The 22007-nt window shown below is 40.4% G+C and overlaps 1 protein-coding gene across 2 annotated transcripts in view; it reads right to left on the bottom strand.

The window, feature by feature from the left end:
- The window catches only part of LOC141802991 (semaphorin-6D-like), a 207582-nt gene that overhangs the window by 161959 nt on the left and 23616 nt on the right, over positions 1 to 22007 (bottom strand). For both annotated transcript variants that reach the window (XM_074686839.1, XM_074686840.1), the window contains exon 2: positions 8513 to 8635. The gene's annotated coding sequence lies outside the window, so the exon portion shown is untranslated. The remainder of the gene's footprint in view (positions 1 to 8512; positions 8636 to 22007) is intronic.

Below are 22007 nucleotides of genomic sequence, written 5' to 3'. Positions count from 1 at the left end.
TCTGGGTAGGGCGGGGGAGGGATGGGGGTCTGCATTACAGAGACAGATTAACAGGTTCACCAGCTTCCTGTCAGCAGCTTCACCACCACCACGTCAACTTTTTTCTCTTCACATTTATTTCCAAAGTTTCAATTCAACAAAATTTCTCCCAGACATTGGTATTAACTCAAATAATCCACACATGAAAAGAAATCACAACGTTCAGGTCCATAAATAATGATTATGGTGAATTAAGTACGATAACACAGGAAAGAAGTGTTGAAGACGCTAACTGAGACTCATCTAATACTTAGTGGAGAAGCCTTTGTTTGCAATGACAGCTTCCAGAAGCTTCTTGTATGTTTGAACTAATGGCCCACACTGCTCAGGTGTGATTTTGGCCCATTCCTCTGCACAGATTGTCTTTAAATCTGGAATATTCTTTGGTGCCCTCTGGTGAACCCTTTTCTTTACTTCTTTCCACAAATGTTCAGTTGGATTGAAGTCAGGTGATTGACTAGGCCATTCTAACAGATTGATTTTCTTTTTCTGAAACCATTTGAGAGTCAACTTTGCCGTGTGCTTTGGATGGTTGTCCTGCTGGAAGGTCCAGCCACGTCTCATCTTCATCATCCTGGTGGATGGCAGCAGATTCAGATCAAGAATTTCCCCATACATGGCTCCATTCATTGCTCCTTCAATTATATGAAGTTTGCCAACACCATGAGATGAGAAACAACCCCATGCCATGATGCTTCCACCTCCAAACTTCACTGTTGGTGTAGTGTTTTTTGGCTGATGTGCAGAGCCATTTCTCCTCCAAACATGGTCTGTAGTATGACAGCCCAAAAGTTCAATTTTGGTCTCATCTGACCAGACAACATTCTCCCAGTATTCTACAGGCTTGTCAAGATGCTGTTTAGCAAACTTTAAACCAGCTTCAACATGCCTTTTCTTGAGGAATGGAGTCTTGCGGGCTGAGTGTCCATAGAGGCCATGGTGGTGGAGTGCATTGTCTATTGTTTTCTCTGTAACAATTGTACCTGCTGCCTCCAAGTCTTTCTGGAGCACTTTCAGGGTGGTCCTTGGCTCGTTGAGTACTCTTCTGACTATCTTTCTGACTCCCTGGTCAGAAATCTTCAAGGAGCTCCTGTGCGTGGCCTGTTGATGGTAAGGTGGTGCTTCTTCCACTTGTGAATAATGGCCCCAACGGTGCTGACTGGAATATTCAGGTGCTTTGATATAAGTCTGTAACCAGTTCCATTCTGATGCTGAGCAACAATCAGGTTGTGAATGTCTTCAGAGAGCTCTTTGCCTTTACCCATCATAAGGTGTGTGATATTTAACTGCTTGGTGATAAAACAACCTTTTTTATAGGACCATCAATTTGCTCTAGCCCAGCTGATGTTGGTTTGCACTAATTGGAAGTTCAAGTAATAATTACTGACAGATTTCAGGTGGTATGGTGCATTTCCTTGCCAAAGTATTCAGCCTTTCCATGGTGTGTTCAACACTTTTTTCCTGTGTTATCATACTTAATTCCACATAATCATTATCTATGGACTTGAACGTTGTGATTTCTTTTCATGTGTGGATTATTTGAGTTAATACCAATTTCTGGTAGAGCCAAAACAACACAGTTTAAATTGGTTTCATATTGGCTGTCGAATTAAAAAAACGGGCAATGCCATTGTGCCCCAAAATGCCAAATATTGGCCTGATAATGGGCGAGGCTGATAATCAGTCTATCCCTAGTCTGTAGTTCAGTTGAGCCTATTTTGCTCAGATTAAAAGTCGTATATTTAGTTTGCTGAATTCTCCTCTTTGAAAAAGTCTCTGTGAAGTCGTGAACTTGAAGTTTTTTGTTTCAGTGTTCTGCTTCTTTTACACCAACAGACTCTCAGTCACACTATTTCTGCTGCTCCTCTCAGTGTTTTAAAATTATTCCAAGTGTTTTCACACGTTCCTCTTCTTCTCGCGATAAGCAGCCGCGCGTTTCATCGTTCTAATCTGCGCCCGTGTGTCGAAGCATTCCTGCAAAGACCTTAATCCTGCTTCAGCGTCGTCACCTCCTCGGATTAAAATGAACAATTATTCAGCAGATATAACATGGAGAAACGAGAGGTGTGGAGAGAACGATGACTAATTACCCAGAAGGCTTTGACAGAAAGAGAGCGCTTTGTGGTGATAACAGGAGAGCAGACGAGTGACAGACATGAGGAGGGAGACAGAGACTGTTAATGAGAATTAGAGACGCTCAGATGAGAGGAGGAGATGGTTCCAGGTTTTTCTTTTGGGCTGTGACCTAAACATAACGTGCAGCATGGATTATCTAACGTGCAGAGCATCATTTGCAGGAAACATTTTGTTTTCCGTGGATGTCTGAGTGTCGCTCAGTTAAAGTGATTTTAAATCTAGATGCAGATCTCAGAAAATCAACAAAGACTTTCTATTCTGTTCCCTGAAGCCCCCACATCTCCTCAGCTCCACCCTCCACGGCTCCTCGGTTCCTCCTGCTCAGGAACTTGGAGACAGAAGAAAGAGTTTTTGACTCAAACCTCGTCATCTCTCCGACTCTAACATGTCTTCATCTTTCTCCGCAGCTCACTGCAGCTCCTCGGCTGTCACTCTGATAAAGCGCAGATAAACCGAGGAGACAAACGGACGCAGACAGACACAGGCAGCGCAGACGTTCAGCAGAGGGGAGAAGAAGAAAGCGGAGTGAGGAGCAGATATCAAAGCGGCTCTCAGCGGGCGTCTGACGAGCTCACGTTAAAAATAGGAGGCAGGTCGCTGTTAAGACGAGGAGACGCTGCTCCCGTCAAACTGGATTCTCCTCCTGAGGGAGAACAAAGGGAGCTGACGTGCTGTTTCATTAAAGTGTCTGTTTCAGGAAGAGGAGCAACACTTCCTGTCCACAGAGGGGGGCAGAGACAGGTGAAGGTGAGGTGGTTCAAACCCTCTGTGTGACCCGCCTCAGAGGAAGTCAGAAGATTATCATCCCAGTTAGGGCCTCGCCAGGAACCAGGAAACAGGGAGGAGTCAGACACCCAGGGTGATCCAGTACGACATGAACTTAAAAACACTTTGAGGAGTCGCACTTTGAAGTTTCTCCTCGTCTGTTTTAAAGAAGTCTGAGTTACAATCTTAAATCTACAACAGCCTGGGCAGGGGGTCTGCCCCTCATGGTCCAGTTGTTGCAAAACACATGCTAAAGAGCCCTCTTGGGTCAATACTCAAGCCAAAGTGTCCTATTGAGTTAAAACACATACTCTAGTGTCCTCTTTGGTCAAACTGTGTGCCCAAGTGTTATCTCAGGTCAAAGCACATGCTTAAGTGTTTTCTTGTGTTGAAATGTGTGCTCAAGTGTCCTCTTCAGTCAAAAAATGTGCTGAAGTGTCCTCTTGGGTCAAAGCACTTTCTAAAGTCTCTTGGGTCAAAACAGGTGGTGAAGTGTCATTTGGGGTCATAAAGTGTGCCAAAATGTTTCATTGGGAGTTACGATGCGTGCTTCAGTGTCCTCTCAAGTGAAAACATGGGCTAAACTTCTTGGATCAAAATAAGTGCTAGAGTGTCTCCAGGGTCAAAGCATGTGCTTAAGTGTCCTCTGGGGTCAAAGGCTGTGCTTAAGTGTCCTCTTGGGTCTAAACACATGCTAAAGGGACATCTTGGGTCAAAAAGTGTACCACAGTGTTTTTTTTTTTGGTTTTTTTGTTTTTTTTTGGGGGGGGGGGGGGTCAAACATGTGCTAGAGTGTAGAGGTAGACTGATATATCGGGCCGATTTTTGATCCGTTGTATAAAATTACGCAATTTTTGATCAGGCACAAAAAAGATGAGCACCTCAAACTTGTGGAACCCCTTGAATACATTACATACTTTTGTTCAAATTAAATTAATAAGTTTAAATTTCTTTTTTGACATTTTAAGAAGAGTGTGAATGTTTACTGCTGCTTGTTACATTGTGTGTTTACTCAGACAAATATTTCATTGTTTTGAAAGCTGAATAAATGTTCAGAGGACTGGACACGACTTGTTGCAATAGATTTCTCTTAGTTGCTCAGAAATTGCTGCGTTTCACAAAAATGTGATAAATATATATTTATTTAACAATTGGCCTGAATATCAAATTGGAAAAATCGGCTATGCATATCGGCATCGGCTGCCCAAATTTGGAAAGCATCGGCCCCAAAAAATCCATATCGGTTGACCTCTAGTAGAGTGTTCACAAGGGTCAAAGCATGTGCTTAATTTTCCCCTTGGATGAAAAATTGTGCTAGAGTGTTATTTTGGGGGGCAAAACCCATGCTAAAGTGTCCTCTTGGGTCAAAAAGTGTGCAACAGTGTTCTCTTGGGTCAAAAAGTGAGCCACAGTATTCTCTTGGGTCAAAACAGGTGTTCAACTGTCCATTTTAGTCAAACTTATTCTAAAGTGTTTTCTTGGGTCAAAACACTTTCTAAAGTCTCCTCTTGGGTCAAAACAGGTGCTCAAGTGTCGTCTTGGGTCATAAAGTGTGCCAAAGTGTTTTCTTGGGAGTTATGACACATGCTTAAATATCATCGTAAGTGAAAACTCGTGCTAAAGCTCTTGGGTCAAAATGAGTGCTAGAGTGTCCTCCTGTGTCAAAATGCATGCTAAAGTGTCCTTTTGGGTCAAAATTGTGCTTAAGTGTTATGTTGGGAGCCTAAACACATGCCAGAGTTTCCTATTGGGTCAAAACGGGTGGTAAAGTGTTCTCTTGGGTCAATATTTGTGCCAAAGTGTTATTTTGGGGGCCATAATGCATGCTTTAGTGTCCTCTTGGGTTAAAGCACCTGCTCAAGTGACCTCTTGGGTCAAAAAGTGTGCAACAGTGTTTTCTTGGGTCAAAATGCACTTTCTGAACAATTATTACATCGATTCTCAACGAATTGTGAACATCCAAAAGCACAGAAATTCATCAGAGTAAAAAAAAAGGTGGATTCAAGTGAACAAGTTTACAATGTGAATATTAAGGAAGACAACCTGAATATGACCCCAGAGTAGCTCAACATCAGTTTACTCAGTATGAGAAAAGCTTTTCTCCAACCCCAGCTTGTAAACAAAGATTAAAATTATATATATATTATATATATATATCATAAAAATGATTTTATTACTTTTATTATTATTATAATTTTTTTAATTAGGATACTTATGTGAATCGACGCTAGTTCATTCCTTTGCACGAGGATTCTTTGATGAACACTTTTCATGATTTCAGGTAAGAAATAATCATTATGGTCTCAAGATGGCCTAAATTCTCCAAGCATCAAATCTATTTTACTTCATAAAAACATGACCGGTCTCTAAAAAAATCCTCTTTTTATTCTGAAAACTGGAGTTAGAGAGAAATTTCTCACTCTGAAAATCTTCCTTGATTTTCCCCTGAGTGTCCTTCCTCTGAGTATCAGTCTGCCTTTGCAAAACTATCCACTTTTTCAACTTTCAAATGTCTATCTTTTTCTGACTTTGGACCACTTTGACTATTTTGCATGTTTATTGCTACTTTTGCAAATCAAAAAGTTAAAGTAAAAGTATTTCAACGCCTTCATAGATGTTCCTCCTTTTGCACGACTGTCCTCACTCTTTAACCCCTCCCTCCCCCTCTCACAGGTGATGTATGCTGTTTCTAACATGTATGTTATGATGTGAAGTGTCCCATTATTAGCAGCAGGAGGCAGCAGCATCTGATCGTGTATCACACTCAACCTGCTCTGCTAACAAGCTCGTTAGGGCCGTTAATTAATGAGCTGATTAAAGAATGTTCCTGCGTTAGCGCCAGAGTGTCAGCCTGCCCACCGCCAAGCATCATGGGAGCTCTGCCGCTGATTCACTTTACATGTGAAACGATGCAGCGGCAGACTCCATCAGCCAAACTTCAGAGACAACAGAGAGGAAGCGGGTTAACACGTCTGATCGAATAACACAATAAAACCCACTCATAAATTTTAAAAGAAAGACTCAGATTTGAAATAACAAACTGCTGGATCGAATCATTTTTCTCTGATTTGTTTTCTTTGGCCACTTTTTCCCACAGAGCTTCAAACTGAGGATGTTTTTGTTGGAGCTGTGGCATCTGAAGAGGAGTTTCCTGCTGGAAACTTTAACTGATATAAAGACCCCTTCATCGGACACACACTGTGGGTTTGTTACTGAACATTGAGAGCAGTATTGAAGAACATAATAACATGTTGTCTGCGGGAGCCTGGGAGAGATCTGTTTGTTAGTTATTGTTGCTCGGACTGAGAGGGTCTTTTGTGAGGTCTGCTGATAGGGATCAAAGTCCTCGCATTGAGACTGGAAGAGGAAACTACAACAGAGAGGATCGGCTGCTGTGTCCTTTGAGTGTTTTAAGAGGTTTGTCAATATCTGAGGAAAAAAGCAGAATAAAGTTCCTCTCATCTTTTATCTGCCACTACAGACGAGTCACAAGGTCTGATTCAGCTCAGGGTACCGAGGAAGCATCATATTTTCACTGCTCTGATTCTTTTAAGCAGCACTTTGAAACTATTCAGCGGAAAAAAAACAGTCTGAGTTGATATTCAACGAGTTGTTTCTAAATATAAATGGATCTGATTGTTACCTTTACCTGAACCTCAGATATCATCAACTGTCCTCTGCTTTAAATGTGACAGAAAACTTTTTTTTTCCCCTGACAGTGAAGCTAAAACTGAAGCTTACAGTGAAGCTAGCAGCGGGCACAAGAGAGGGTTAGGGCAAGAGGTACGGAGAGTGTAATCAGACAAAGTTCAGAGTCATGAACATGTTTGGTCTTAGTTTCATCATAAAAAGCAGCACCTCTAGACTTCAAGGACGTGAACTTAGGGAGTCTCAGTTTCACTGTAAACATTAGGAGGTAAAGAGACGTCATCAGACCTGCTGTGAGGATCTTGATCCTCGACATGTTCAGTCTGAGTTCTATTGCAAAAAGCAGCTCAAAGATAGAGAATACTCCTCCAGAGGATGTGTACCTGGTGAGTCTGAGTTTCACTGTAAATCGTAAGTTTCATAGAAACTTGAATAAGATTAATTTCAGGAACTTGACCCTGGTAAGTCGCAGTTTCAATGTAAAAAGTACCACTCACACAATGATAATACTCTTATTAACTTCAAGGTTGTAAACCTGGAGAGTCCTAGTTTCACTGTAAAAGGTAAGTTACACAAATAATTCTACTACTCAAGGCTTTTGAGGCTTTTAGTGTGATTTTTACTTTTAAAACTAAGTCACACAATCTTTACTATGACTCACTTCAGGATTTGGACCCTGTAAGTCTCAGTTTCACTGTAATAGTAAGTTACAGACACTTTTATCAGGCAAATTTCAGAACAATCATCCTTATACATCCCAACTTCATTGTGAAAAGCAACCGACACAGTGTTCATTCTGACTGACTTTAAGGCGGGAAACAAATAAGTCCCAGTTTCACTGTTGATAAGAGGTTACACAGATATTTCAGAATCAGAAATACTTGATTTATCCCCGAGGGGAATTACATTTCAGTTTCATCCCTTCCAAGACACATAAAACATACAGTGACCTATGGCTTTGGAACGTGTAAGTCTTAGTTTCACTGTTAAAGAAGACATGTTTTGTCTGTACTTGAGAAGAGAAGGAAACTACTTCAAAGATGTTTGTTGGACTGAGGAGTTCTAGAATTCTGTCCTTGATCTCAGAATTCTAGAACTCCTGTTGCTCTTCACACAGACTGTTGATTTCTGCTGACACCTGATTGGTCGATACCACTCAGACCTCAAACAGAAGCTGGAACACTTTCATCATCTTTGATGCGTTCAAGGACATCAGGAAATGCTGATATGATGTGTGTGGGTGTGTGTGTATGTGGGCTTGCATTTAAAAGTTCAAGCACATCTTTAACCTTAACTCTTCCCGTGAGATCCCAGCATCGCCCTGAGGCATCCTGGGAAACCTCCAACAGACACACACACACATACACATTTGCACTAATGCACAAATTCCATGGAGCGCACACGCAGCATGCATCCTCGAGCATTAATTCATCACTGCATTTTTGATGTCAGAAAACCAAACACACACACACACACACACACAAACACACACACACACAGACACACACACACCAGGAGCTCCCTAGACTCTGTTTTTCTCTGTCTGTGCTGAATCTGTGTTATCAGCTTTTATTGTGAAGTTCACTCTGAGTTTTGTTCTGACAAAACTTTTATCGGACTGTTATAAATAATCACTTCCTGTGCGCCGGCTTCGAGCCTCGCTGGTTGGATCTCTGTGATTAGTCGGAGCGCGTGCAGAGGAAGCAGGCCAGCAGGGCCGTTAGTCAGACTGTCACAGTAAATATATTACAGCAGGGTGAACTCCTCTATCGCACTCTGACTCTGTGTTTCTTAAAGTGTGAAACCAGGGGCAGGAGTTCGATCCATCAAATAAAACATCTAGATAAAAATCAGGCAAATAGAGACAGAAAAAATCACACCTACCTCTAAATTTGGGCAAATAAAGCTAGAAATAACTCCTTACCTTGAATCCAATGCTGTCCAATCACAAAGCAGCTTCACAAGAGAGCCAATCAGAGAGCTAGAAATCCAAACTCCCAAAGTTCCAGTCCTGATTATTTCCTCCGTTGAGTTTTTTTTTTTTACCCTGCAGGAAAAAAAAACAGAAGAGATGGAGAAAGTGAGTCGAGGTGGAGAGGCTCTACTTTGATCTTTATCCAGGTGCATTGTGGGATAGGTGCAGGTTTCCCTGAGAACTGGGACATGCAGAGATCAGACTACAGCAGACTGGAAGATCGGGTTGATATAAGAGTCTGAACACACACACACACACAAATCTTGACGAACACGCTCACATATTGGTATTTTAGGTTGGTGGAGTCATTTTTAAAAACATTTCCGGGGTTTTCGTCTCATTTTTATGCACATTGAGGCCGACGATGTGCACAAATTAAGCATTTAAGAAATAAACAAGCTCCCTTTGCATGAATGAGAGAATCCTTTGTTGCTGGGGATAAAGTGAGAGTCTGATTTCTTCAGGCGTCTGCAGCCTGAACATCTCTGACAGCTCTTGTGAGTCGGCTCTGTCTGTCAGTCATGAATCACTCTGGCTCAGAAGATTGGCTGTGAAATGGACGGTCGGCTGTGAGGAGGCCGACTTGATGAGTTTTAAGTATTCCTGCCGCTCGATCCGTGAGCCTCAGTGAAGAGCTTTGAAGTCCCAAACATGAAGAGAGAAGAAAATCCACAAAGTCAGGAGCAGAATTAAACGAGGGCCGAGGCCTGGGGCTGTGACCCAGGACTCAAACGGATCCTGAGTTTATTCAGCTCAGACTGGGTCTGCGCGAAGGTTATTACCTCAGGAATCAAACCTCTGTCGCTGCCCCCGTTTCCTCTTATTGCACGTTTATTTCATAAAGCTTGCGTGATGTTTCGGCTGCCGTTTCTCGCCACAAAGCAGGCGTTGGGTTTCTCTCAGAGCTCTAATTGGCTGCTTAATGAGGAAATGAGAGCGCTCTGTTTGTTCCTCTGCACAGCTCTGAGCGATGATGGCTCACACAGAGCCGAGGCGTCAAGTCGACTGAAATTCATTATTATTTAACTCTTCTTACAGCCAGCCTTCACAACACACACCATCTCAGCACACACACATGAAGGAGTGAGTTTGGCAGCTTGGAACAGTGGATGAAGAGAGCTAGCCTCAGAGTTAGCCTCAGATTAGTGGAGACAGTGAAGATTTCCTTCTAATCATCATAATCTCATCTCTGAACAAGTTAACGACTAATCATCAAATATTTCAGTCAACAAAAAAAAAAATTGCAGATTTTAAAACATGACAATGGCTTTATTTGGACGGGTGAACTGGAACTAAAGCTTCAAAACAAGCTTCACTTCAAGTTCAGTCCCTGTATCTGAAGCTGAAGGTCTTTGAGGAAACAAAACTGTGTTTTTAAAAGTGCTAGAAACATATATTTTTAATGTTTCTTTATTATTTTTTTACCCCAGAATTTTCCAATAGTGATTTAATATACTTCCTAAGGATCCAAAAAGTTCCGGAGTGTTTTGTTTCAGAATATAAAGAAGCGTGGAATCAGGTTCCTGTGTGTTCTGGAATGTTACAAAATGTTCCACTGCGTGTGTGAGTGTTCCAGGGTTCCGTGAAATGTTCCAGAATGTTGAAAAGATTCCGGAAAGTTTCTAAATGCGACCAAGTGTTTAAGAAAGTTTGGGAGTGTTGAGCTCCCTAAAATGTTTCTATGTAAAACACAGAGGGATTATTTGTTTATCAACAAAGCCGGATGCACGCGCAACTTGGGTGCAGAAGCACTGCGGAGTATAATGGTTTGTCAACTGACGTGGAGGAGTAAACCACAAATGGCTCCCAGGTTTGTGAAATAGCAGTGAGTGGATAGAGGTGATCAGCAAGTGGACAGATATTAGGTGGACAGACGTTTTTAGCGGAGAAATCCGGCGTGTACCCAGAGAGGGATGTAAACACACAACTGTCACTCGATGCTCATGATTGCATTATCAGTGGACCCTTACCAGACTGTGACAGACCAGGACATAAACATGTGTCAATAAATCAGAAACCCCCCCTGACCAAAAAGAAAAGAAAGCACACAGTCTGCTGAGTCTGAGACCCGGTTCATAATAGAAGAAAAAAACGACGTCCAGAGTAAATTATTCACCCGCAGACGTTGCTGGTGTTTCAGTGTAAAGTGTGACCCTGTTAATTTGTGACTCTTGGCCATTATTTACTCATACTGTTGGCTGAGAGCCACCAGTTAGCATGGTCGCTATTAACTCCAAAACACTGGTTGCTCTATGACAGTCAAAACTTGACAGACGTTGTCTCTGTTGTAAAATATTGCTTCTAAAAACTGCCCACAGAACAACCGTACATTTTGATACTGATAACAGGTTGAATTAAGTGTTTAAAAAATGCTAACTTGTCTGAATGAATGGAGCTAAACGCTGCTTCTGCGGTCAAGATGCGTGCGCATCTTAATGACGACGCAGACGGATAATCCCTCTATACTTAAACTGGAGATTCCTAAATGTTCTAGAATGTTTCAAAATGTTGGAAACATTCCAGAATGTTCTTTGAATGGTTCATTTTGTTCCAGAATGTTTCCAAATGTTGTTTTAGAACATTATTAGCTTCACAGTATAATTCCCTTAGTCAAAGAAAATTGAATTAACCATAATATGAACATAATATCATAAATAGTAATTAAAATAACAAACTTACATTAAAATTGTGTGTTGAGGCGTCATTCTTCAATTTTGAAAACTTTGTAATATGAGTAAGCTATAACACTATGAGGCTTGCATTATTCAAAATCATGGCATGATGTTCAGCTGTGTTTTGAAATGTCTCTGAATGTTATTGTGGTGGGGTTTTTTTTACATTCCGGAACATGTCAGTGTTCCAGAGTATCTCTAAATGTTCAAGAATGTATGGAAGGGTTGATCCATTCTGTCTGTTGTTTACTATTCAGAAGATTCTGAAGCGTTACCAAATGTTTCTAAACATTTCAAAATGTTCTAGAATGTTCTCAGATAACTCACAATCCCCTTTAGGATCAGAGAATGTTTCAAAGTATTCATGAATAGTCTGTATTTTTCAGACTGTTTCTAATAGTTATCGTGTTTACTTAGGCCAAAGTGTGACATCATGTTTCAGAGTGCTCAAGAAAGTTCCACTATGTGACAATCTGTGTTACAAAGTGTTTCAGAATTTTCCTGAAAGTTTATAAATATTTCATACTGTTATTGTGTTCGTTGATGTTTTAGAATATTCACATTCATTATTCATTTAACCAAGTTGGGTCCATTAAGAATGAACATCTCTTTTTGGGGAGACGAGGCCGAGACAGTCTGCAGCAGAAGAACACAAAGTTACAGACACAGAGAACCAAAGTAGAGCATTCAAATTTTCAAGAACAGATCAACAAAAAGTCAGTGGTGTAACAATAAGATTCACAGTAGTGACTTGTTAACATAATAAAAATTTAGTGACACCAGCTTGTTGAGCGTCAAGACCTTCCCTAACCCTTTTCCCAATTTTCATCAAGCTTTCTGTAAATTAGGAATTTTTGTAGTTCACAGGGTTCCTAACATTTCTAGAGGGGAATTTGTCACCTTATGTTTTATATTACTCCAGAAAATTCAAACATTCTGAAATATGTGATCATTTTTCTGTGAATTTCAGGGGTGATCCAGACTGTTACTGTTCTGGTTCTCCTCTGACCCTGTTCTTTCTCCAAACTGGACCCAGAGTCTGATCTCTGATCCATTTTGTTCTCTTCATCCTTAAGGAGGATTTTCACGGTCTGCAGCTCGGAGACAAAACTTCAGCCGGCGTAAATAAAACAACGGAGCGCTCACTCCTCTGCTGCACGCTGATACTCCGAGACTGTTTAGACCTCTTATTCAAATCACAGCTGAAACACACACACACACACACACACAGAGTCTCCACACCCCGTTACCCAGCAGCCCCTGCAGTGAGCAGGTTGACTCGTTAACAAACTGAACAACACTTCATGTTTCTAAATGAAACGCACCTCAGAGGAGAGCAGAGTGATGTGTTTGTCTCCATTAACAAAAGGCTCTCACACACACACACACACACACACACACACACACACACTCACACTCACACACACTCAGTGTCCTGTTGACTTTCTGATTGGCTGGAGCTCGCTGAGCTTTCACACACAGTGAGGAGAAACTTCACACTGAGCCTCTGATGCCTGATCATATTTGTTTCTTTAGGCCTTATCTACACTCACACAGACACTCACACACACAAGCTGACACACACCGCCTGAACGAGTGTGTCCTGAAGTCACCTGTCTGGGTGAACTTTCTTTTAAATAAAAGTCATTCTTCTTTACGTTTGGGAGTCGCTGGTTAAATGACCATGATGCTAAGAGGTTTGGACCTGAACCCTGGAGAGAATTCATGAGGAAGATGAGAGACCACACTCCTCAGAGGGTCAACGTGTGTGAAACCTGCTCTGTGGCGAGGCTGGCGGAGGTGTGGGGCGTCCGTCTGATGAAATGTTTACCGTCTATAAATCCGAGCTTTCATGACAGGGACTTAACAAAACTCTTCACGCTGAAGAAGAAACAGTAAATCAGCGTGAACATGATAAAACTCCTCACAGCTGGATGGAGAGCGGAGAGGAGGAGGCACACACACTCTCTCCATCAGCAGAACGCCGGCAGCGTTCAGCTCGATGAGGCGTTCAAGAGCCTCATCATCGGAGCAGAGAAGAGAATGAAGAGCTGCTGTCATTACGTGTGCATATGAAGCTGTTATCCAACACCAGGAGAGAGCAGCTCCCTCCCTCTTTCTGCCTCTTCTCAGACGGATCATGGCTCAGAGCTGCAGGGAGGAGGCCGTCTGCTGCAGCTGTCATTTAAATAAAAAAGACAGGAGAGTCTGCCGCCGCTGGGTGGCCAGGATGAGGCGAGGGGGAGACGAAGGCCGGCAGGTTCCAACAAATGAGCCGAGGAGAGGCGAGAGTCTGAGCAGCCAGGGAGAAAATTAAAGAACGGAGAAACGGGTGAGCGGCAGAGGAACTGCAGAGTGTGTGAAAATGTGTGTGTCACTGTCCTGCTCCATGCAAATGTCAGTCAGATCAGATTTGGGTGAGATTTGTTTGCTGGCGTGCAGACGAGGGAATCAGATCCTCCTCAAACTGAGTCATCAGGATTCAGGAGTCCAGCAACCAGGAGGTCAAACAGGAGAAATAAAAGTCTGTTGTGACATTTCTTCACCCGCGTCCTGCTGCAGCATCAGGATCAGAATCAGGATCAGCGGCCCAGATCTAATCTGGAGCTAGTCAGGCGAGAGGATCTGCAGAGTTACACTGGTCCCGCTTCACGCTCACACACCCCGCAGCATCCGCGGTTAAAAAGTGTAAATCTGCTGCAGGAAGCTGTCAGACGTGTCACCTCATGCAGATTAACCACAGCTGCATTAAACCCAGCGGGTTCTGCACGTGCAACGCACTCTACAGGCTGTGGCTTCAAACCCCAGAGCTGACCTTCATCATATATCACACACACACACACACACACACTGTTAATGACTGTTTGATACAGCTGGATGAGAGCAGAGCTGCAGGGAGGATGAAACATGAGAGTGGTGGTCTCAAACGGTACCTGGTGGTCTTTGTGACACACTTTTCACGCTGATAGCATACCAGCATGCTAGCTGAAGTTAACACTGGTGATATTTAATGGAATTCATTCATCTGCTAATAAATAAACAGATTTTGTCCACAGATTTAGCGATAAATGCTCGCTAAGATTTCACAGAGCCTTGCAAAAAAAATTGTCAGAAACAACCAGTTTGTATCCTCCTGTGATGACAATGACACAAATGTAAAAGTAAAAAAGAAAAAGAATGCAGTACCTCAACTGTCCAATTGAAACTGTAAAAAAAAAAAGACATTTTTGGAAAAAATTGAAATGTCAAAATTAAAAAAAAAAATTGTGCATTACAGTTTTTTAAGTTTTAATTTTTTTTTATTTTTGACATTTTTAAATGTGCAGATTTATTTCAATTCTTTTCAAACTTCAACATTGTTTGAAATTTTGCATTTTTTCTACATTTCAAAACCTTCTGAAATTCTTTTTGCAAATAATACAAATTTCAAAATTGACTAAAATTTTTCGATAACATTTTTTTTCAGTTTTTTTAGTTTTCAAAATGTGCAGAATTATTTTAATTTTGTTCAAATGTTCAAAATTCATGACAATTTTTCCATTTTTTTCTACATTTGAAACCCCTTTGAAATCATTCCAAATTTATAAAAATTTTTGCATTTTTTGTTTATATTGGCAAATTTTGAAAAAATTTTAAGAAAATGTTCAGAATTATTTTGATTTTTTCCAGCTTTCAATATTGTTTGAAATTTTGAATTTTTCTACATTTCAAAACCTTTCGAAATTTGCAAATTTATTAAAATTTTTGCATTTTTTTATTTGCTTATCTATGCAACATTTTGGCAAACTTTTAAAAAAATTTTTGCAGATTTTGAAAAATTGGTTGCAATGTTTTCTTAAATTTGTTCAAATTAAAGTTAATGTGTAGAATTGTTTTGAATTTTTCTAATTTTCAATATTGTTTGAAATTTTCCATTTTTTTACATTTCAAAACCTTTTGAAATTTTTGCAAATTTATTACAATTTTTGCTTTTTTTGTATTTGCAAATTTATGCAAAATTTTGCAAACATAAAAAATTTGTGCAAATTTTTAGAAATTGGTTGCAATTTTTTTTTTTAATTTCAAAACTTTTTGAAAAGTTTGCAAATTAATAAAAACTATGTTGTCACATGTGTTTAAAAGTTATCATTTAGATTTTTTTTCCAGATTTAACTATGTATAAAATTTTATACACCTAGTTTTTTTTGTGAAGGTAAAGTAGATTTTGTGGCTTCAGGATGCCTTTAATCTGAGGCAAAATGGCTCCTATGAAATGCTGCGGACTCCTGTTCTAGACCAAAGCTCTTCCTTGCTCCCACTTTTTGTTGGCTAAGTGTCGGCTTTCTTCGAGGACAAGAAGCCCCAGTGAAGTTTGATTAGTATGATCCTGAACAACATCAATTTTAAGAATTGCTCCTCTTTCACTGCTCCTATCACAAGGTGTCTCACAGGGTTCACTGCTTGGCCCTTTTATCTTTATTTTCGACTCCTACCCTTCTGTACTACTACACACAAACCTCTTCTTCCTCTTAACAGTGCATTTTTTGAGGCTGTGTATACAGTGAATACATTTAATTCTTTATTTCTTAATTGTTTTACTTGTGTATAACCTTTATTTTACCAGGAATATTCCTGTTGAGCTGCAGAATCTAGTTTAAAAATCTGACGCACATCTTTAACCATCCTTTTAGATATAGAGGTACATAACTTAAGTTTTTGTTGGCATTTAGAGCTGTTTTACATTCAATTTTTCAATTCTAACCCTTTATGCAGTACCCTATTACTCCAGATATTGCCTTAAAGCTTGTCACCATTAGAATTTTATCACTAGCCCAAATGGTTGAGGAGTTCGGTAATAGGAGTTCAGTTATCGAGAAGGCGCCGAGTGTGAATTTCAATCTAAAAGCCTCATCTGTTCACTTTGTTGACAGAAGCTCAATTTCTCACAATGTTTTCATTCAGAATTCTTGTCACGGACGGTTATGAAGTGAAAGATGTCACTTTCAAAGCTCTTTATTTGATGTTTTTAATGAAAAACCGTCTGTAAGCACAATCTGTTTATGAAGATATAATATCACTGCTGATGTTTCCTCCTGTGCATTCTTCCTCTCTTCCTCCTCTGATCAATGAGTCTGCAGAGACTTTGAGGTGATTTCACACTCACTGATGTTTCAGAGGTCAGACAGATTCCTCCTATAGAAATTTTTCATTCAGGTAAACGACCTCCAACACAGAATGAGGTTTCTTTATGCTCCTTTCATCCTGTTTAATTATTGAACCAGCTGATGCTGAAATATGAAATTCAAAAGAAGGGATAAAGCTCTTTTCTCAGCCTCTAAATACCTGAACGGTGTTATTAATGAGCTGCGATTAGTATGAATACGACCATTAACAACAACAAGTAGCGCTGTGTTTGCTGCAGTATAAACAGGTTAATCTGCGGCTCATTAACACAGCAGATTAGGGCTAAACGGGCTAATCCACACATTGTTCTGTGTGTGTGTGTTTATGTGTTCGTGTGTGTGTGTGTGTGTCTGAATGACTGGATGAAAGGTCATGAAAGTAAACGACACAAGCCAGAGGACGAGTAGAGGAATGACAAGAGCAGAGAGGTTATAAACACACACACGCACACACATACACACACACACAGCTGGAGTGAGAAATGCTCTGCAGCCGCTCTGCACATGTTTGGCAGAGAGGTGATCCTGGTAGCTTGGAGGTCAGCCAATACACACACACACACACACACACACACACACACACACACACATGCAGGTCAGATTGATGGTTTTTATGCATTCCTGACACCGAGCGTGGAGCCAGCAGAACGAGTTGAAACAAACTCAGGAGGTTCGTAGCTCGCTGACAGAAAACAGAACAACGATGAGCGCTTTACATTCCTGAACATAACACTGCTGAGAAAAAAAAAACACACCCGTCTTATCAGCGTCTGGACACCTGTGAGCAGGTGAAGGTGTCTGAAGAAGGTGGTGATACAGTTCATTAGCGTGGCCGCCTGCAGACGTCTCTGATCAGCAGGAAACAGAAGCTGCTGACGAAGCCAAACACACCGAGCAAACAGAGAAGAAACGACACGACGAATACTAAACGCATCCTGCTTCTGAAGTGAACCGCTGACTCCTCACTGAACCCGATCTGATCCAACGTGGAGAGTCTCAGTTTAGCTGTAAATTGCACAGAGACCTCACTATGACCAACTGGAGGGCTCTGAACCCAGTGAGCAACAGTTTCACTGTTAACAGTTAGTTCAACAGTCTGAAACTTGATTCAGTGTAACTAACTTAGAAAGTTACGCAGAGACTGTATTTAGACCAATTTCAGGGCCGGGCAGATGAAAAAAGTCTCAGTTTTGCTGTAGAAAGCAACTAACAATGAGTTAACTCCGACTAACTTTGGGGTGTGAACCTGGCAAGTCCTTGCTTCACTAGTAAAAGTAAGTTACACAGATATTTCACTCACAATTTGAAATCTGGTGGGTCTGAGTTTCACTTATCAAGTTAGACGGAGGCTCTACTCTAAGATTTTGTACCTGGGAAGTCTCAGTTTCATTGTAAACAAACAACTTCATAGGGACTTTAATATGTCTAACTTCAGTTTTCTCAGTTTCAAAGTAAAAAGTAAGTTAAAAGGGACTTCATCATGTCTTACTTGGAAGTGTGCACCAATTGAGTCCCAGTTTCAGAGTTAATTTGAAGCTTGCAGGCTCATTCAACAAGAGAGTCTCAGTTTCACTGTAAATTTTAAAATATACTTAGACTTTAATGAGACCAATTCCAAGGTTGTGAACCTGATATATCTCACTTTCATTGTTAAAAGAAAACCAAAAACTGAGTGTACTATGACTAAATTTTGAGTGTGAGCCTGCTAAGTCTCTGTTTCGCTGTTAACAGTGGTTTAAACCAATATTTCACTAAGTCTTTCATCAGATTTTTACATCCACTGAGTCTAACCTCACTTCTAATATCAAGTAACACAGAAAATTTACTTGAACTCACTTCACACTTGTGTACCTGGTAAGTCTCAGTTTTACTGTAAATAGAAAGTTTCAAAGAGACTTTGAAATGTGTAATTTGGGGGTAATAAAAAGCAGTTTTACAGCTAATCATAAGTCAAACTGAGAATTTAATCAGAAAAAAATTCAAGACTGTGAACCTGGTTAGTCATAGTTTCACAGTAAACAGCAGTCTACACAGTGAGATCAACCCAGCTAACTCTTAGATCTGAAACTGACAAGTTTCAGTTTCACTTCAGGCATATATCTGTTGAGTACTGTTTTTTTTTTACTTAGTTAAGCAAAGACTTTACCATAGACTACTTGTGGGTCATAAAATGTGAAGTCTCAGTTTGACAGTAAATTGAGGTTACATAAACACCTCACAATTACTATGTCAAGAGATCTGAACCTGGTGAGTGTCAGTTTACCAGTTATCAGTAAGATACACAAAGAGTTGTTTTCAGGGTTATAAACTGGAGAGTCTTGGTTTCACTGTAAATAGTTGTTGCTCAGAGACTTTATTTTGACAAATTATAGGATATGAACCCATTGAGTCCCTGTTTCACTGTTACAAGTGGGTTTCAGAGATATTTCAATATAACTCATGACAGACATATGTACCTGATAAGTCCCAGTTTCACTGTAAATAGTCAGGTTGTCGGTTTTATAAAATTACTTACATTTTTAGGTCTGCTTTTGTTTTTTAAAATAGAATTCCATTTTTTCCCCAGAATTCTAGAACTCCTGCTGTTCTGTTCCATACAGACTGTTTTTTTCCCTCTTTTTTTCTGACACCTGATTGGTCGATGCCCTTCAAACTGCAGAACTTGAAGCACTTCTTATACAAAATGTATACCCTGACCTTCACATTCTACATCTCTATGTCAGATCTGGTTTCCTGTTGGAGCTGTGAGTGTGATGGCATTTTTGTGTTTCCACAGTCACTTCACGGATGAGGTTTCAGAGATGAGACCGGAAAAACCTCGAGTCTCCTGGAACAACAGTGGAGCTGTGCGGCTGTCAGACACAGACCGCTGCTGCTGGCCATGCTCTCTGTCTGCGCTCTGATGGATGGATTCCCCCTACACACACACTCAAACACACACACACACACATGTAAAGGTCAGACAAATGAAATCAAAGAGAGCTGCAGGCCACATGTCTGATGGTCACACAGCAGTAGCACCAGCACCGGCCTCTGACTCGCTGCAAAGAAATTTCATCTGTCTTCATCTCACAGACACAATTTACCAGAGCCCTCTGTGACACCGAGCGGGGCGGGGGAGAGATGGAGAGGGAATGAGAGAAAAAGGGAGAAGAGGAGGCGGGGGACTGTGCAGGGAACCAGAACGAGCACAAAAACAAGACAGCAAGACAGAAAAAGACAGAAAAAGTGAGGATGGATGTGTGTGTCTGTGTGAGAGCAGACAGGCAGAACATGAAAACACCAAAGGAGGTTCTACCTTTCAGAATCACACATTCAGACACAGACTCCTGGATTTTCATCCTATTCCTCCTGCACGAAACCAACAACAGGCACAAAAATAATCTTAAAAACATCAGATCAACACATCTTTTGTTGTCTCCTTTTATCGTCCTATTTCTCTGGAGAGCTACGGGAGAAATCAAGACACCAAAGGCAAACGATAAAAACATCGAGACATAACAAAAACACACGAAAACACCAAAGAAGAGGCTGAAAAAATGTCTCATAAAGCAGCGTAACAATGAGACGGCTTTTAGAAACACTGCATGTGTTTTTGTGAGCCACTCAAATAAAACATCACATCGTCAGCGAATGGCTTTACCTTCTGTCATGTTTTGCACCTTTTATTCTTCCTCTATGACAGGAGACAGGTATTTTAAAAGTATTTAAGCTCTATAAAGGTCATCAAAGTGACAGAGAATCAGCTGACACTTTCAGACAGCGCGTTTCTTTGACTTTCACAATCATCCTCCCTCATCCAAAAGCTTCTGCATGTGTGAATTTGATGGTTTGGTTTCAGGTCTGCAGCTTTTTGTCTCTGGTCTTCTTTTTTATTACAGGAGACAGCTCCAACAAAAGAGCAGGAAGTAAAAATTTGTAGAAGTTTCATTATTCACACCTCGCCTGTTATTTTTTCACACCCCTCCCACGGCTCTCACATCAACACGAGACGATTCAGACCGAACAGCGTTTGAAGTTCTCACAGCAGGAAGCGGACCAGCTGTCCCGATTCAGACAACAAATATGGTTTCCTCTCTGATTCTCTGAGCACAGACTTTTATTCTGAAAGCCTCTGGATCCAAGTGAAGAAGACCAGGTCGTGACCTGCGACCTTTAGCCAGAGGTTAATACACAGAGAGATGTGTTTATACCTCAGAGCAGACAGATTTCTACATTTTACAGCCTGTGGCTCAGAGACAGAGAGGAGCAGAAACAGGCACAGAGAGCAGGCGATGAGCTGAGAACATCTCCACTGGAGAGATTATTTTTAACAAGATTTCAGCAAAACCTCACAGAGTTGATGCTTAGATTCATAATGCTGGGTCTACAGAATAGTATGCTCTGGGTATTGTTCTAGATCAGGGGTGGCCAACCTGTGGCTCGTGAGCCGCATTTGGCTCTTTGCCTTTGGGTGTGTGGCTCTTCGATCCATTCATAAAACTGATTTAATGTTGCAAACGTTGGGAACAGCACTGAGCATAACTTAGGTGATGAGATTGATACTTAGGTTTCAGTTTCTCTTCTCTAAAGGTGCTTCTCTCAATCGTTCATGTGCTCATAGATAGATAGATAGATAGATAGATAGATAGATAGATAGATAGATAGATAGATAGATAGATAGATAGATAGATAGATAGATAGATAGATAGAACTTTGTTTTTGACATGTTTCCAAGTACAAATTTAAAACACACTTACAAACAGTAAATCTAGCTTTAAAAATTGCAAATAAATTGATTTTCATTTTATACTTTTAGAGCAAAAGTGGAGCAACAGACCCAGAAAAAAAATCCAGTCTGGAGGCTGTTCTTGAAATTTTGTGTTTTGTTAGCTTAAATGCTGTTTCCGTGTAAACAAGAGGCCGAAACGCAACAAATCCTTTTTTTTTCCATCATAAAGCTGTTATCGTGTGAACAGCCCCCACCCCCCACTCCCCACCCCACACCCCAATATATTCTATATTTCTCACTGAATACAAGCAATACACCGTTCTACAGTATGACCAACACAACAAAGTATACTGTAAACATACAAATAATTCTTTCCTTTAGACCAGGCCTACATGTTGTGATGGAATGAGATGAATTAAACCTTAATTGATACAATTAACATATCTTGATTTAACTGTTTAAATCACAGTAGAATACCGACTGATGGATTTGACTTCAAGCGTTGAAGACGTGTAATAAAGTTTTCGTTAATTACCTTAAATAAAATCAGAGAAAGGAACAAAGCACTGCAGACAGACAGGCCTGGTATGAACAATGATATATAAAATATGAATCCTCTTGTTTATGAATCTCACCTTAAATAAAGTGCAGAAATGTAAATAATCAGACCAAATCTCTGGCTCAACCACGGAAATATGTCAATTTGTGAAAGGCACATTCTATAAAAATAATAATAAATATTAAAATCTTACTTATCTCTCATTAGTAACAAAACACAAATTAAAGTAAATGCACTTTAAAATTCTTTTTTTTTTTAATTACTGCCTTCATGATTTGAAAATTGCACTTTATTACATTGCAATGTCAGTTTAAATTCGATTAATTTTTTAGCCCTAATT

Source organism: Halichoeres trimaculatus, unplaced genomic scaffold (assembly GCF_033239565.1).
Source record: "Halichoeres trimaculatus isolate MK-OKI-2021-1 unplaced genomic scaffold, fHalTri1.1 fHalTri1_scaffold_14, whole genome shotgun sequence".
Taxonomy (NCBI): Eukaryota; Metazoa; Chordata; class Actinopteri; order Labriformes; family Labridae; genus Halichoeres; species Halichoeres trimaculatus.
This window is presented reverse-complemented; position numbering and strand designations above follow the sequence as displayed.